General features: G+C 39.8%; 1 non-coding gene across 1 annotated transcript; it reads left to right on the forward strand.

The window, feature by feature from the left end:
- The first annotated feature begins 2,677 nt into the window (after window positions 1-2,677).
- Window positions 2,678-2,785, forward strand: LOC130977396 (small nucleolar RNA R71). Its single transcript, XR_009085088.1, has one exon. It is a non-coding gene; the product is annotated as a small nucleolar RNA R71 (small nucleolar RNA).
- The last annotated feature ends 2,366 nt before the right edge of the window (window positions 2,786-5,151 follow it).

A 5,151-nucleotide genomic window follows, 5' to 3' on the forward strand; every position in this document is an offset into this window, starting at 1 on the left:
GCACCCTTGAGTTGAATCTCTCCATCTCCCATGACTCGGAGGTGGAAGCTTTTGCCTTCCCTTTCCTCTTTCTAGAGGTTTCTTCGGCCTTGGATGCCATAAATGGTTATGGAAAAACAAAAAGCAATGCTTTTACCACACCAAACTTAAAAGGTTTTCTCGTCCTCGAGCAAAAGAAGAAAGAAGAGAGTAGAAGAAGAAGAAATAGAGGAGAGGAAGATGGCTATGTGGTTCGGCCAAAGGGGGAGAAGTAGCGTTTAGGGTGTGTGAAAATGAAGGAGTGAAGATGGGTTTATATAGGGGTGGAGAGAGGGGTAGGGTTCGGTTATGGGAGGGTGGGTTTGGGAGGGAAAGTGGTTTGAATTTGAATGGTGAAGTAGGTGGGGTTTTATGAAGGATGGATGTGAGTGGTGAAGAGAAAGATGGGATTTGATAGGTGAAGGGTTTTTGGGAAAGAGTGGTTGAGGTGATTGGTGAATGGGTGAAGAAGAAGAGAGAGGGTGGTGGGGTAGGTGGGGATCCTGTGGGGTCCACAGATCCTGAGGTGTCAAGGAAAAGTCATCCCTGCACCAAGTGGCGAGCAAAATTGCTCTCTGTGCCAATTCTGGCGGTAAACGCCAGGCTGGTGTCCATTTCTGGCGTTTAACGCCAGCTTCTTGCCCTTTTCTGGCGTTTAACGCCAGTCTGGTGCCCCTTTCTGGCGTTAAACACCCAGAATGGTGCCAAACTGGGTGTTAAACGCCCATTTGCTAGCTTCACTGGCGTTTAAATGCCAGCAAGTTCTCCTCCAGGGTGTGCTATTTTTCTTTCTGTTTTTCATTCTGTTTTTGGTTTTTCAATTGATTTTGTGACTTCCCATGATCATCAACCTACAGAAAACATAAAATAACAAAGGAAAATAGATTAAATATAACATTGGGTTGCCTCCCAACAAGCGCTTCTTTAATGTCAGTAGCTTGACAGTGGGCTCTCATGGAGCCTCACAGATGCTCAGAGTAATGTTGGAACCTCCCAACACCAAACTTAGAGTTTGAATGTGGGGGTTCAATACCAAACTTAGAATTTGGTTGTGGCCTCCCAACACCAAACTTAGAGTTTGACTTTGGGGCTCTGTTTGACTCTGTTTTGAGAGAAGCTCTTCATGCTTCCTCTCCATGGTGACAGAGGGATATCCTTGGGCTTTAAACATAAAGGATTTTTCATTCACTTGAATGATCAATTCTCCTCTGTCCACATCAATCACAGCCTTTGCTGTGGCTAGGAAGGGTCTGCCAAGGATGATGGATTCATCCATGCACTTCCCAGTCTCTAGGACTATGAAATCAGAAGGGATGTAATGGTCTTCAATCTTTATCAAAACATCCTCCACAAGTCCATAAGCTTGTTTTCTTGAATTGTCTGCCATCTCTAGTGAGATTCTTGCAACTTGCACCTTAAAGATCCCTAGCTTCTCCATTACAGAGAGAGGCATGAGGTTTATACTTGACCCTAAGTCACACAGAGCCTTCTTAAAGGTCATGGTGCCTATGGTACAAGGTATTGAAAACTTCCCAGGATCTTGTCTCTTTTGAGGTAATCTCTGCCTAGACAAGTCATCCAGTTCTTTGGTGAGCAAAGGAGGTTCGTTCTCCCAAGTCTCATTACCAAATAACTTGTCATTTAGCTTCATGATTGCTCCAAGGTATTTAGCAACTTGCTCTTCAGTGACATACTCATCCTCTTCAGAGGAAGAATACTCATCAGAGCTCATGAATGGCAGAAGTAAATCCAATGGAATCTCTATGGTCTCAGTGTGAGCCTCAGATTCCCATGGTTCCTCATTAGGGAACTCATTGGAGGTCAGTGGGCGTCCATTGAGGTCTTCCTCAGTGGTGTTCACTGCCTCTTCCTCCTCTCCTAGTTCGGCCATGTGGATCATGTTAATGGCCTTGCATTCTCCTTTTGGATTTTCTTCTGTATTGCTTGGAAGAGTACTAGGAGGGAGTTCAGTAATTTTCTTGCTCAGCTGTCCCACTTGTGCCTCCAAGTTTCTAATGGAGGACCTTGTTTCAGTCATGAAACTTTGAGTGGTTTTGATTAGATCAGAGACCATGATTGCTAAGTCAGAGTGGCTCTGCTTAGAATTCTCTGTCTGTTGCTGAGAAGATGATGGAAAAGGCTTGCCATTGCTAAACCTGTTTCTTCCACCATTATTGTTGTTGAAACCTTGTTGGGGTCTCTGTTGATCCTTCCATGAGAGATTTGGATGATTTCTCCATGAAGAATTATAGGTGTTTCCATAGGGTTCTCCCATGTAATTCACCTCTTCCATTGAAGGGTTCTCATGATCATAAGCTTCTTCTTCAGATGAAGCATCCTTAGTACTGCCTGGTGCATTTTGCATTCCAGACAGACTTTGAGAAATCATATTCACTTGTTGAGTCAATATCTTGTTCTGAGCCAATATGGCATTCAGAGTATCAATCTCAAGAACTCCTTTCTTCTGATTAGTCCCATTGTTCACAGGATTCCTTTCAGAAGTGTACATGAATTGGTTATTTGCAACCATTTCAATTAGTTCTTGAGCTTCTGTAGGCGTCTTCTTCAGATGAAGAGATCCTCCAGCAGAGCTATCCAAAGACATCTTGGACAGTTCAGACAGACCATCATAGAAGATGCCTATGATGCTCCATTCAGAAAGCATATCAGAGGGACACTTTCTGATCAATTGTTTGTATCTTTCCCAAGCTTCATAGAGGGATTCACCTTCCTTCTGTCTGAAGGTTTGGACTTCCACTCTAAGCTTACTCAATTTTTGAGGTGGAAAGAACTTTGCCAAGAAGGCATTGACTAGCTTTTTCCAAGAGTTCAGGCTTTCTTTAGGTTGTGAGTCCAACCATATCCTAGCTCTGTCTCTTACAGCAAAAGGGAATATCATAAGTCTATAGACCTCAGGGTCAACCCCATTAGTCTTGACAGTGTCACAGATTTGCAAGAACTCAGCTAAAAATTGATGAGGATCTTCCAATGGAAGTCCATGGAACTTGCAATTCTGTTGCATTAGAGAAACTAATTGAGGCTTAAGCTCAAAGTTGTTTGCTCCAATGGCAGGGATAGAGATGCTTATCCCATAGAAGTCGGGAGTAGGTGCAGTAAAGTCACCCAGCACCTTCCTTGCATTGTTGGCATTGTTGTTGTTTTCGGCTGCCATGGGTTCTTCTTCTTTGAAGATTTCTGTTAGGTCCTCTACAAAGAGTTGTGCCTTAGCTTCTCTTAGCTTTCGCTTCAAGGTCCTTTCAGGTTCAGGGTCAGCCTCAACAAGAATGCTTTTGTCTTTGCTCCTGCTCATATTAAAGAGAAGAGAACAAAAAAATATGGAATCCTCTATGTCACAGTATAGAGATTCCTTGAGGTGTCAGAGGAAAAAGAAAAATAGAAGGAAGAAGTAGAAGAATTCGAACTTATCAAAAGAGATGGAGTTCGAATTGTTCATTGAGGAATAGTGTTAGTCCATAAATAGAAGGATGTGAGAAGAGGAGAAGAAATTTTCGAAAATTAAGTAAAAGATTTTAAAAACATTTTGAAAAATACTAATTGATTTTCGAAAACTAAGAGTGGAAAAGAAATCAAGTGATTTTTGAAAAAGATTTTGAAATTAGAAATAAAAAAGATATGATTGAAAACTATTTTGAAAAAGATGTGATTAAAAAGATATGATTTGAAAAACAATTTAAAAAGATTTGATTTTAAAAATTAATGACTTGGCTAACAAGGAAAGATATGATTCAAACATTAAACCTTTCTCAACAGAAAAGGCAACATACTTGAAATGTTGAATCAAATCATTAATTGATAGCAAGTATTTTTGAAGATGGAAAGAAATTGATTTTGAAAATATATGATTGAAAAGATATGATTTGAAAAAAGATTTGATTTTGAAAAACTTTGAAAACTTGAAAAAAATTTGCATTAAAAACAAAATCTTCCCTCTTGTGCCATCCTGGCGTTAAACGCCCAGAATGGTGCACATTCTGGCGTTTAACGCCCAAAGCTCTACCCTTTTGGGCGTTAAACGTCCAGCCAGGCACCCTGGCTGGCGTTTAAACGCCAGTTTGCCTTCTTCACTGGGCGTTTTGAACGCCCTGCTTTTTCTGTATAATTTCTCTGCTGTATGTTCTGAATCTTCAATTCTCTGTATTATTGACTTGAAAAGACACAAATTAAAATTTTTTGGATTTTTAATAATGAGGAATAATCAAAATGCAACTAAAATCAAATAACAATGCTTGCAAGATACCAAACTTAGCAGTTTGTATACTACTGACACTAACAAAATGAAAATGCACGTGAGAAACACAAAACACTCAAGTCAAGAGAATTCAAAGATCAGAGCAAGGAAATCATCAAGAACATCTTGAAGATCACTTAAGACACATGAATGAATGCAAGAAGAACATAAACATGCAATGGACACCAAACTTAACATGAGACTCTAGACTCAACAAGAAACATACAATATTTTTGGTTTTTATGATTTTGTAATTTTTTTGGATTTTTCGAAAATTAAGTGGAAAAAGAAAATAAAGGTATCAAAATTCTTAATGAGAATTCCAGGAATCATGCAATGTTAGTCTAAAGCTTCAGTCTAAAGAAATTAGACATGGCTAGCCAAGCTTCAGCAGGACATTGCATTCAAGAGCTAAATTGATGAGAATCAATCAGCTTTGGTGATGATAAGAACATCACCTTGAAACACTAGAATTCATTCTTAAGAACTCTGAAGATAAATACCTAATCTAAGCAACAAGATGAACCGTCAGTTGTCCAAACTCAACAATCCCCGGCAACGGTGCCAAAAACTTGGTGCACGAAATTGTGATCACTACTGTTCACAACTCAAATAATCCCCGGTAATGAATCCAAAAACTTGGTGCTCAATACCATGGTATAAACACAACTTTGCACAACTAACCAGCAAGTGCACTGGGTCGTCCAAGTAATAAACCTTACGCGAGTAAGGGTCGATCCCACGGAGATTGTTGGTATGAAGCAAGCTATGGTCACCTTGTAAATCTTAGTCAGGCAGACTCAAATGGTTATGGATGATATATGAATAAACATAAAGATAAAGATAGAGATACTTATGTAATTCATTGGTGAGAATTTCAGATA

This window comes from Arachis stenosperma, chromosome 4 (assembly GCF_014773155.1).
Source record: "Arachis stenosperma cultivar V10309 chromosome 4, arast.V10309.gnm1.PFL2, whole genome shotgun sequence".
Classification (NCBI taxonomy): domain Eukaryota; kingdom Viridiplantae; phylum Streptophyta; class Magnoliopsida; order Fabales; family Fabaceae; genus Arachis; species Arachis stenosperma.